This window comes from Antechinus flavipes, chromosome 1, assembly GCF_016432865.1.
Source record: "Antechinus flavipes isolate AdamAnt ecotype Samford, QLD, Australia chromosome 1, AdamAnt_v2, whole genome shotgun sequence".
Taxonomy (NCBI): Eukaryota; Metazoa; Chordata; class Mammalia; order Dasyuromorphia; family Dasyuridae; genus Antechinus; species Antechinus flavipes.
The window spans coordinates 652,363,975-652,376,460 of record NC_067398.1 but is presented as its reverse complement, the minus strand read 5'-3'; the positions used below and the strand labels follow the sequence as shown (position 1 = coordinate 652,376,460).

The 12,486-nt window shown below is 37.3% G+C and overlaps 1 protein-coding gene and 1 pseudogene across 5 annotated transcripts in view; both read right to left on the bottom strand.

The window, feature by feature from the left end:
- The window catches only part of LOC127544676 (ribonucleoside-diphosphate reductase subunit M2-like), a 681,272-nt pseudogene that overhangs the window by 326,271 nt on the left and 342,515 nt on the right, over window positions 1–12,486 (bottom strand).
- LOC127544664 (zinc finger protein 16-like) overlaps window positions 1–12,486 on the bottom strand; it is a 56,694-nt gene that overhangs the window by 35,279 nt on the left and 8,929 nt on the right. The window lies entirely within an intron of this gene.

Sequence of the window (12,486 nt, the reverse complement as noted above, 5' to 3'; positions counted from 1 at the left end):
TGCCCCAAAGGAGAAACAAGTTCTGCAGAAAGGACATGAGAGAATGAAGTAAATGGAAATCTGCTGCCCTATGAATGTTGTTAATATGCTGGCAAGCTGAAAGAGTGCTGGTAACACTGCCCATCTCTGAAGGGCAGCTCCAGGAAGGGTAGGGTAAGGGCAAGAGGAGAAGACTACTGGTCTAACTCCCAGAAGAGAAAAATTCCTAAAAGAATAGTATTTGAACTGATAGAGAGGATGGGACGCCACACTGCAGACATAGACAAATGGCTTAGCTAAACTTCTACAGCATGATTCCCAAACCCCTTCAAAGGTCATTTGGTCAGCTACATCATATAACTGCCATTAAGGGCAGTTAAAATACTTTTATATGAAGGGGAGGGGATCTGATTTGACTAAAGTCCTCTCCCAAAGCCACATTGTGCCAGAGCTAACTCTGAACTCTAAAAGGTCATGCAAGGGTACAGCACTGGCAGATCTTACAGAACTGGAAAGCCTCAAGTATATGGACCTGACAATATACCATGTATTGTATCTTAGCTAATTTCTGTGTCTCATCACCAGAGAAAGAACCAACTCATAAAAGTTTTGGAAAAGTATCCAAGTAAGGGAATCTAGAGAAAGTGAACTATGACACCCCTGCCTTCTCTCCCCTCCCCCTCCACCTCAACCCCTGCTGTCTGCCCCATCACCTTCAGAGTGACTCAGGCTAGTGGGACAAAGGAGGACTTCAAGGAAAGGCAGATGCCTGTCTACACACAATAGATATAAGCTTTGCTATAAGTGGAAAATCTTACAGAGATATGTCACCAAGTACTTTTTTATAAACACAGTTCTCACCTTATGTAAATTCATATTATGAAAATCAGACTTTACATAAAGAATTCTGAAAGATATCCACATTCCAAAATAATATTTATGTTAACTTTACTACACAGTACTGTACTCTCCCTTTCTGCCCCTTGGCCTTCCCCACCCTATCCCTCCTTTCCTGCTCCAAACTCCTGCTCCCAGAGAAGAGACTTTTGCCCTGTTCCTTAAGCCTCCCCACTATCCGACTCCCACTTGTCATCACATGTCCATTCCCTTTGTATCTCCCATGCTTCCTTGTCTGTCTGTGTCAGGCCCCTATGTGTTTTGGAACTGTGTGTAAGGCCCCTCCTTCTGCAGACACCCTGTTTCCTTGTTTGCCTTCCTCTCTTCTTTCTTCATATCCATAGGCAAATTTGAAAATTATGTAAAAATCACTTTATGTCGAGGTCTGTGAAACAGTCGGTCCACTTATGTAACATGCTAAAGAAGCCACCAATCTGCATAATTTATTAAAACAAGTTAAGATCTTGTTAATGGCAATATGTCAGAAAGCATAACATTGAGTAACTCTGTAATGTCAAATAGTTCTGGTGGCCTATAAGAAATGCTGACAAAATAAACCTCCAGCATTGGGCTTAAAAAACTGTTAGGTCAAAAGCTGGAATGGTTTCGTACTGAGGAAACCTAGCTCAGCAAGGTCCAGAGCTTACTGAGTTCTGGCATCAACCCTAAAGACGATTTCCGCTCCAAAGTCTATCCTGGGTAAGGAAGCCCTTTTTACCTTTAGTGTGATATAACTTGCTGCTAAGTGACTTAATTAAGGTTCTGTCTTCAACCAAGACCCCAAAGAGAACATATGCTTCTCAGCTCAGCTAGGGAAACAATGATTAGAAGGACATTGGTCCAAAACTATGGGAAGAGTCCATAAGAAGGCTAGAATTAGAGCTAAATGAATTTGAAGGTAGGAGGGGCAGGTTAAACATCTTTGTAGAGAAACAGTTTTTGTTGTAATAACAATTCAGTCTTAAGGATAGCACATGCTTGTCCCCAGGAATGAAGATATAAAATACTGACCCTTCATGCTTATCATTTGGGAATTGGGTGAATAAATTGTGGCATATGATTATAATGAGGTTCTACTGAGCTGTAAGAAATGATGAGGAGAATAGTTTCATTTTTTAAAAATAGCATGGCTTTCAAGATCTAAATGAACTGATGCAAAGTGAAATGAAAACAACTGGGAGATCATTGTACAAAGTAACAACAATGCTGTAATGATGAACAACTCTGTAAGATTTAGCTACTCTAATCAATACTATGATCCAAGATAATTCCAAAGGATTTGTGACGAAAAAATGTTACTTATCTCCAGATAGAGTACTGATAAACTCTGAGTGCAAACTGAAGTCTAAATTTCTTGCTTTCTTGATGGATTTGTGTGTGTGTGTATGTATGTGAGGGGGAGAAGGGAGACATGTGAGGGGGTGGGGATGGGAGTGGGAGAAGGTAGGGAGGAGATAGAAATGGTTAATATGGAAGTGTGTTTTATATGAATTCACAAGTGTAACTGATATAATTTTGCTTACCTTTTTGGTGAATTGGGGAGGAGAGGGAGGGAGTGAATTTGGAACTCAAAATTTAAAAATAAAAGAATGTTTAAAATAATAATTTTTAAAAATTCATCCAGAGAAGTTAGGGGCAGTATGACTAAGGCAAAGGTAACATAATAAAATGTATTTATTTCCTTCAGGTACCCTGAGGGAAGATGATGGCTACAGAAGAATAAGAAATGGAAAATGAGAACTCCGAGTAGGGGAGGAAGAGAACCCACGCCTGCTACTCCCTCTCCTGAGCAGGGAGGCAACTGGATGTGGGTTGCCAGCTCTGGAAAGAACAAGCAGTGCTTCTTGTGGGCTGAGGCAGAGTGGGGGCAGGGAGGCACAGAATATTGTAACTAGCCCACATGCCAGGGAACGATGACCATTTTATGTCTGTGCCAGTGGTGCAGGCTCCCACAAGAAATCAAATAAAACTTGTGATTAGGATTATAGCTTCAAAATAAATCAAACACTGACTCTATTTTCAGTTCTTCCATAGTTCTGAAGAGAGAAGATTATGGAGATGCCGGTAAGAAAAGCACTTTTCAAACCTGTCCTCTAGAAATGTGTTACTCTTACTATTATCATCATCATTAGCACCACCATACTTTTGCCATCCTCAGCAAGATCTCTGGCTCTAAAAATAGTGTTGTTACCTATACAAAAACATGATTGGCCCACCCAAACACACCTGTTAGATCAGTTGACAGTTGTGTTGTGTGACTCGATTTCAGCATTCATTCCCTGAGGCAACTAGGATTAAATAGGATTAAACAACTTGCCCAGGGTCACACATCAAATATTAAGTATCTGACGCCACATTTGAACTCATGTCCTCCTGATTTCAGGGCTACTTTGCTTTCTCTGTATTCTCTTTCTCTGTGCTCTCATTCATTATCATAATTTCAACTATTACCTCTTTGCAAATGACTCCTAAATCTGTATTTTGGCCCTGGTCTCATCTGTACTATCCAACTCTAACCTCTTTACAGGGACTACTGCATAAAGGAAAGAACCTGATCTGGAGTAAGGACTTGGATACAAATTCAAATGCCAATTACTATCTGAGTGACTCGAAGTAAAAATCCTGATTTCTATGGTCCTCAGGTTTCTTAATTATAAAATGATTGGAGGGAAGGATTGTCTTGGTATAGAATACATAAGGTCTCTTCTGTCTCTAAATCATATTATCCTAAATCTGGCATCAATTTACATCTCACCAGCACTTTGGGTCAAATGAGACACATCTTCCTTCTATACTTTGCTTTTACTCCTGAGATGCCAATTGCATCATCTCCCTCCACATGCAATTCCTTGCCACATCTGGTCAATTTTGCCCCTTCCACATCCATTTGTTCATTACTTTGCTACTACCCTAGTTCAGATCTTCATTACCTTCACCAGGAGGATGGCTACCAAATTAATGCTCCTGCCCTACCCAACCTAGTCTACACACAGCTGCCAGATATATCTTCCTAAGGAACAGTTCTGATCTCATCCCTCTCCTGTCAGAAAACAGTTAAAGCCCCAAATTCCTCAGCATTCCAGAACCTCAGTAATCTGGCTTCAACCTGCCTTGCTGGCAGGCCTTATCTCACAGTTCTCCACTTTACACTCTGCATTCCAGTCAAACAGGACCACTTATCATTCCCCAAACTTGTCCCCACCCTTTTTGACCTCCAGGTCTTCAGGCTTTGCTTGCCCTCCCCCAACCTGGATGGGAGGGAATCTTTTTGGTCTATCAAGGTCCATTTCAGGTATCAAACAATTCCTAAGCATGTCAGACACTGGGGCTACAAAGAGAAAATTAAAACTACCCCTGCTTCAAGGACTTTATATTTGCCTAGTAGATGTAGGGTAAAAGAAGGGAAGGGGAAAATAGCATATACACATAAGTAAATACAAAATCCATACAAAGTAATTTCCTTTTAGGAATGGAGGGAAGAACATTTAACAACTTGGAGAACAGGAAAACTCCCTTAAAAGAGATGGCATGGGAAGCAAGGCTGGAAGGAACCATTAATATCTTAGCTTTTTCACAGAATCCTAGCTGGGGAGGGAGGATGAATAAATGCTGAAATTGAATCACACAACACAACTGTCAACTGATCTAGCAGGTGTGTTTGGGTGGGCCAATTATGTTTTTGTATAGGTAGCAAGAACAATATTTTTAGAGCCAGAGATCTTGCTGAGGATGACAAAAGTATAATGGTGCTAATGATGATGATGATAAGAGTAACTCACATTTCTAGAAGACAGGTTTGAAAAGTGCTTTCCTTACCGTCATCTCCATAATGTACAAAAATTATTTCCACTTTATAGATGAGGAAACTGAGGTTACAAGATGAAGTTGCACAGCTGCTGAGCACCAGAGCTGTGATTTAAAGAGTGGGAACTCTTGATGATTCCAGCATTCTTTTACACTGCTCTTCAATCATTTCAAAAGGGGAAAGAACAAGCAGGATTGGTAATTACAGGTACTTCTATAATCTTCCAAGTCTCTAATGTTTCCTCACTGACTTTCTCTAAAAACAGAAAAGGAAATGTTCTTTCAGAAGAGATTTCTGAAAGTTACTATATGTGAGAAAGAAAACTCGAGTCTGGGTCATTTAATATTTCTTGGGTCTGGATCCTACTCAGATTCCATAGACTTTAGGGCAGGTGTCTCTATTCCCTATCTAAAAGCTGACATTCTTGAAATGGGGAAAGCCAATTGTTCTGCACACTCCCACCACAAACTTTACTCTATCATTGCAAGGAGGCTGCTGATCACTGTTTAACAACAATAAAATCCCTATAGAACTTTACAGTTTTCAAAAAGCATATACTTCTTTTTAATTTAATCCTCATAATCACAAGGAGACAAGTCAGGCTCCACAATTTCTATTTTACAGCTGAGGAAACTGAGACTCTGAGAGGTAAAGTGCCTAGCTCCTCTATGCTATCAACAATAGAACAAAAATGACTCACAGGGAATTGGCATCCAAGACAGATAAGTAAGAATTCTATTTTTTTCTTAATGAATTGAAGTTACTTAGACCAGATGAATTACATCTGGTTGATGTGACTAGTGAGCCACTGTGATTTTGGAAAATCATAGAAAGTAGTAGATATACATAAGAATAGAAAAGACATGTTCTAATTTCCAAATATGAAAAAAGAGATCAACTGCAAACTATAGATCAATGAGCTTGACTTTGATTCATGGAAAAATTGTAGAATGCATGATTATAAAAAGATGTTGGGGGACATTTGCAAAAGGAAGCAGTGATTACAAAGCCAATATGGCTTCATCAAGAATAGAACATGGTAGACTAACATAACTGCCTTTTTTTTTTTTTTTTTTTTTTTACAAGATCACTAAACTAGGAGATGAAGGGAATGCTATGGATATAGTATAACTAGATTTTACCAAAATTTTTTATTAAAATGTAACATCTCATATTATGCTTGTGGAGTAAATGGAGAGAAATGGATTAGAAGAGAATCCAGTTAGATGGATTCAGAACTCTTGAATGACCAGACTCAAAACATAGTTAGCTGTTAAGGGTTAAATTACATAGTAGAGTCAAGTACCTTAGGGATCTGTGCTTAGTTCTGTGCTGTTTTGACATTTTTATCAATGACTTGGATAAAGACAAGATTGTATGATTACCAAATATGCAAATGACACAAAAATGGTAAGGATGACTAACACAGAGGATGGCAGAGTCAGGCTAGAGTAAGGGACTGAATAAGATGACATTTTTTATTTTTTTTCTAACTGCCAAAAATATATTTTTTTAAATTTTTAATGGCTTTTTATTTACAAGTTATATGCATGGGTAATTTTACAGCACTGACAATTGCCAAATCTTTCATTCCAATTTTTCCCCTCCTTTCCCCAACCCCCTCCCCTAGATGGCAGAATGACCAATACAGGTTAAATATGATAAAGTATAAATTAAATAAAAAATAAGTATACATGTCCAAACCGTTATTTTGCTGTACAAAAAGAATTGGACTCTAAAATATTGTACAATTAGTCTGTGAAGAAAATCAAAAATGCAGGAGGGCAAAAATATAGGGATTGGGAATTCTATGTAATGGTTCTTAGTAAGATGACATTTTTTTAAAAAGGCAATGTAAAGTTCCATACTTAGGCACACACACACACAAAAATAAACTTCACAAGTACAAGAAGGAGAAGGCATATTAAGTCAGTCAATAAACATTTATTAAGCTCTACTATTTGCGAGAACCTGTGCTAAGCATAAAGAATACAAAGAAAAATAAAAGACAATTCTCACTTTTATGGAGTTCTATGTTTAAAGAGGGAGATAATATGCAAACAACCTGCATATTAAATATGTAACTTAAATAAAATATATAAAGATAAACTTGAAATGGTCATCAAAGAGAAGACACTAGAATTAAGGGGAATAAAACCTAATCTGGAGTACTGGGTTTATTTCTGGGAGCTATGAATTAAAAAGAACTGGAAGTGTTTAGCATAAAGAAGAGAAAACACAGGAGGAACATGAAAGCAGCCTTCAAGTATTTGAAGGGTTATCCTATAGAACAGAGTCAATATATCTTATGCTATTACTGTGGAGCAAATGAAAAAAATACTTAGATTTTTCCAAAATGTTTTATAAAAATGTAATATCACCTCCTATTAGTCTTGTGGAATAAATGGAAAGATATGAATTAGGTTAGAAAGTAATTAGATAAATTCAGTACTGATTGGACAACCAAACTTAAAGAATAACCAGTTGTTGTTCATGCTTCACAGATGGTCAAACCAGAAGTGATGGGTGGAAGTTGCAAAAAGGCCAATTTGGACTTTATGTCAGGAAAAACTTACTTACAATTAGAATCATTCAAAAGGAGAAGCAATAACCCTTAGAAGTGGTGGCAAGTTCTCTTTCCTTATAAGCATTCAAGCAGAGACCTGTTGCCATTTGTCTGGAAGGTGATATACAGGTTGGACTAAATGGATGATAAGGTCCTTTCTGACCCTTAAAATCCTGTGATTCTGTGTTGTCTACCCCACTCTATTGTCCTCCCTTCTCTGATCTGCTCCTGTTTCCATCTTTTATATATGTTGTGGTTTGACATTTAACACAAACAAAATGCACAAATCAGTATTTGGATGAGTGATTGATGGCCAGGCAAGCTGCTTTCTTCGCAATGACTTTATGATTCTCAGAGGAAACATTGTAAAAAATTTCTCCCCAGAGTAAGATTTGTTGCACACGTGAGGAACATTTCTTGCTTTCTGATGTGATGTATCAAAAATTCCTGAATTAGCTGGACAGCACGTGTTGTGCCTTTTACTGCCTCCCTAACTAACACAAGGCACTAAGAGCTAGCCTCTTTTATGACCTCTTCTTAGTTTATGGAAGTTTTTCTTAATCTTGCTGGACATATCGATCCATTTGGATATCAGATGAACTTTTTGGTTCTTTTTTTGACTATTTTAGAGTTAACACACATGTGGTAACAAAATATTGGGAAGTATCAATGGAAAGACTGTCCCTATCTTTTAGAAAAATGAAATTGTATTTGCTTCAGTCACTTCGGACAATTTCCCTCTTTCTCTTCTTCAGCACTGTTTCTTTGGGTGTTTTTAGGATTTTATGCTTGAGTGCTTCTTGTCCCTCGAGAACTGACTTCCTCTACAGAACTTTAGTCCACTGGATCCTCCTTATACTTTTTCTGAACTCTTTAAAATCTGTTTTCTTCTAATCTAAGGTACAAGTCAGCCCATTCCAGCTTCCCTCAATCAGTCAGGCTAAGATGGAAAAGTCATTTCCCCTGGAACTCCCCATCCATTTCATATAAAATTTCCCTTTAAATTTTTCTACTTTCTGAGTTAAATTAACTTCAACAAACATTTATTGAGCAATAGTGATAGGAGAGAAAGACTATTCCTGCCCACAAATTTTCATTCTTCTGGAGGTTGACAAAACATACCTAGACAAGAAAATACAGTCTATTTAAAAAAATAATTTAAAGAAGAAGGCCCTAAAGACTACACGGGAAGCAAGATAGAATCAGGTTTCATTTGGAGATGACATTTGAACTGTGCTTTGAGAGGATTAAGGGACTCTAAGAGGTGGCAGGGGTTAAGGAAGATAGTATGGAAACATTTGAACAAAGATTGGGAGGCCAATTTGAGTGGAGTGAAGTATGTATGAACCAGAAGTGAAAACTGTTACCTACTACCTACTATTAACTACTGGGTGCTTACATTCCATGGGATGAGACAATGTAATAACTAAATGCAACTAATACAAGGTCAATTTGATGGGGCTGGGAAGATAGTGATTCAAGTTGCAGCAATCAGGAAAGGTTTCGTGTCAAAGATAGTACCCTAGCAGTTTTGAAAGAAACAAGCTGCAGAAGTGAAGAGAGTGCCTAGTATAAAGGCAGAGATGGGACAGAGAGTCCGAATCTCTATTTTAAGGATACTCAGGCCAGCCACATCTTCATTCCCTCCACAAGGCCCAGAAATTTCTTCACCTTAGAAGCTCACTGCAGTTCTGGATTTTCTCCATCAGAAGCACCTCCCTTTTATTGCTGGCTCCTCTCAGAACCTCCGATTTATGAAGAAAGCCCAGGCCAGCCACCTCCAGCTGCAATCCCGAGTCTCCAGATTTTCTCTACAACAGACCCTTTGTCTTCCCCACCTCCTTCGGGGCAGAAACCTTCCTTCTTTCTCCTTGTATTTGTACTACTATCACTCAGGACAGTATTTGGCATGTTACTAAATACTTATTGACAAGTGTGGGTCATATAAACAATATATAAGATTGCAATGGTAGATTAGGGTCAGGTTTTGAAGGATTTTAAAACTTTTCACATTGGATTTTACTAAATAGGACAATGACATGGTCAGACCTGCATCTGAGTAAAATCACTTTGATGGATATGTATATATGATGAGGGATAATACTTAAGGCAAGGACATCAATTAGGAGGTTACTGCAATAGTTCAGGTGAGAGGTGGTAAACACTTAAACTTGGATGGTGGTCATAAACAGATGTGAGATATGTACATAGTAGAAGTAGAAATGCAAGTTTGGCCATTTCATTGAATACGTAGCATAAGAGGAGTCAAGAATAATGTGAAAGCTGTGAAACTGGGCAATGGAAGATTGGTAGTGTTTCTCAACAAAAAAAAGGAAGCTTGGAAGAGGAAAGAAAATGATAGCTGGGATATTTATGGACTACCTAATTTAAAATATACATTGAGTTCTCCCTGTGCAACAGGAGAACTGTTCGGTTCTGCAAATATGTATTGTATCTAGGATATACTGCAACATATTTAACATTTATTGGACTGCTTGCCATTGGGGGGGGGGGGGGGGAGGGAAAAAAATCGAAACATAAGCGAGTGCAAGGGATAATGTTGTAAAAAATTACCCTGGCATGGATTCTGTCAATACAAAGTTATTATTAAATAAAATAAAATTTAAATTAAAAATAAATAAAATAAAATATACATTGGGTAATAGAAAATGCAAAATCAGTACTCAGGAGAAACTAAGATTAGATATATAGTCTTGAAAGTCACCTGCATAGACATCATAAGGGCACAGAGAGAGAGAATAGAAAAGGGACCCAGGACACAGCCTTGGGGAATATCCTACCCTTGGTAAAAACATATGAAAGGACTGAAATAGTAAAGCAAAATGAATAGTAGTCAGGCAAAAGAGAACAATAGCATGAAAACTCAGAGAAGAGAAAATATCTTGGAGGAAGAGATGGTCAGTAAGAACAATTCAGAGGTTTTGATATAAAGGGGAAAAGAGGGGAGAAAAAGGTTTCTATTTTCTCAGTAAAGAATGAGGTGAGATTCTTAGCTTAATTTAGGATGAGGACCTCATAAGTTGGAGTGGATATGTTGTGGTTTGGAAAGTTTTGTGGGGAGCAAGATAAAGAATAAATCAGAGAACAGCAAAAAGATTTTCTTCCTGTGAAGACCTAGATAATATATAGAAAGAAAGGAAGGCAGGGAGTAGTCAGTGTGTGGTTTTATATAACAGGCTAAAGATTTTATATTTTATCCTATAGATAATTTTTGGTAAGATAATGACATGGTCATACCTATGCTTTACAAATACCATCAGTAATTTCAAGTCAAAAACTTATGATCTATTCTTTCCTCAGAGAACTCCTACTACAGAGATATCCTAATCATTTGAATTTCTCCTACTTCTATTAGGAGATGTACCTAGGCTAGGTTTATGATATTTTCTGAATTCCTCTATTTCCTCTGTCTATTCAGGTGGTTTGTAATATAATCAGAAAACAACTGGACTCCTGTTTCTGTTTCCATGCCTCTTTATGTAAATGTTCTCCTCTATGCTGCTCCACTCTAGTTCCTGACTGTCTCAATTTTTTTTATTTCTCCCGATGCCTAGCACAGAGTAGATACTTAAAAGTTTATCAGGAAACAGTTGGCTCTGAAGTCTATAGAACCTAAGTTCAAATCTGATGTCAGATATTTAATACATACTAGTTGTATGACCTGGCCAAGTCACTTAATTCCAATTGCTCCTCTCCCATCTCTTCCCCCAAAAGCTTATTGGTTAAATTTGCTTGAATGAAGGTATTTTAGTATACATCCTCCCTTTTATTTGTCATATTTCATTTGAATAAGATACATCTTTCATATTCTAGTCATGGATCTCATCCAGCCAAGTCTTAGTAATACCCATTAGGTCAAACTGTCTCTGTCCTGGGATTTCTAATTCATCATGATCATATTACTTGTTTAGTGAGCTGCTTAAGGAATCAATGGATTTTTTTTTTTTTAGGAACTGATACAGTATAGTTGAATCTAATAAAGTTCAGTATTGTACCCTAGGTATGAATCTAGTGCTAAACCTACAAAACAGTTTCTATTACTACCACATTTGGTGTTTGTGCTCTGGTTTCCAGCTTTCCTCACTCCCCTTACCTTACTCTAGTCATTCATTCATTGATTCAGACAATAAACATTTATTAAGTACCTAGGTAGAGAGAACTGTGCAAGGCCCTGAGAATAAAGTTTAGATAAGATATGGCCTTGCTCTCTGATGGGTTTACAATCTAGTCTGAAGATAAACCACAAACACAGGTAACTATAAAACATAATATTACATGGTAAATACTTTTTGAAGTTTGTAGGGAAAGATTATTACCAACTAGGGGAAACAAGGAAGGTTTCCTAGAAGAGATAACATTTCATTTGGGCTTTAAAGGATAAGTAGGAAGTCACTCTACACCATAAATGTATGTTTCCTAGTGTATTTATTTACACTGAAAAAATAAAAAGCAAATAGAAATAATAAAATCAAGTTAATCAAAAAGATTTCTAAAAGAATTCTACTCAGTTCAGTCAAGGACATGCAAAAAATTATTATACTATCCTAGCTAGTTAACATTTCTCTATCATTCCCTATAATCCTTATAATTTGGACTATACTGGTCCAAAAGATATTGTATCTTTTCTTCCAAAACGCTTTCCCCCCATTTCCCTCCCAATATGGACCTGGGATAGTCAGGTAATCTGTACAAAATTAATTAATTTGAGATGAACCTGAGGTAATTGTAGATCAGTCAGGAAGTCACTACCTTTTAAAATTACAAATTGCAGGGGAAAAGTTATGGACCTTTTCTTGGGAATCAGGAGAACTAGATTCAAATCCCAACTTCAAAACCTATAAGCTATGTGGCAGGTCAGTCCACCACTATGTGCTTCAGTTGCTGTTAAAAATGTAGATTCCATCATTAGTTCACAAAATAGCTGTGGGGAAAATACACTGTAAACTTAAAAAGCAAGAAGAATAATTAATAATAACAGCTAATGTTTATATATGACTTTTAAGGTTTACAAAGTGATTTACAATTATTATGTCATTTGACTCTGACAACAGCAGGTAAGTGCTATTATCTCCATTTTAAATTTGAGGAAACCAAAGCAGACCCTGATTAAGTGATTTATCTGAGGTCACACAGCTAATAAGTGACTGAAGCAGAATTCAAATTCACATCTTCTTGACTCCCACACCAGGACTTTGTCTACTATGCCATCTAAGTACCC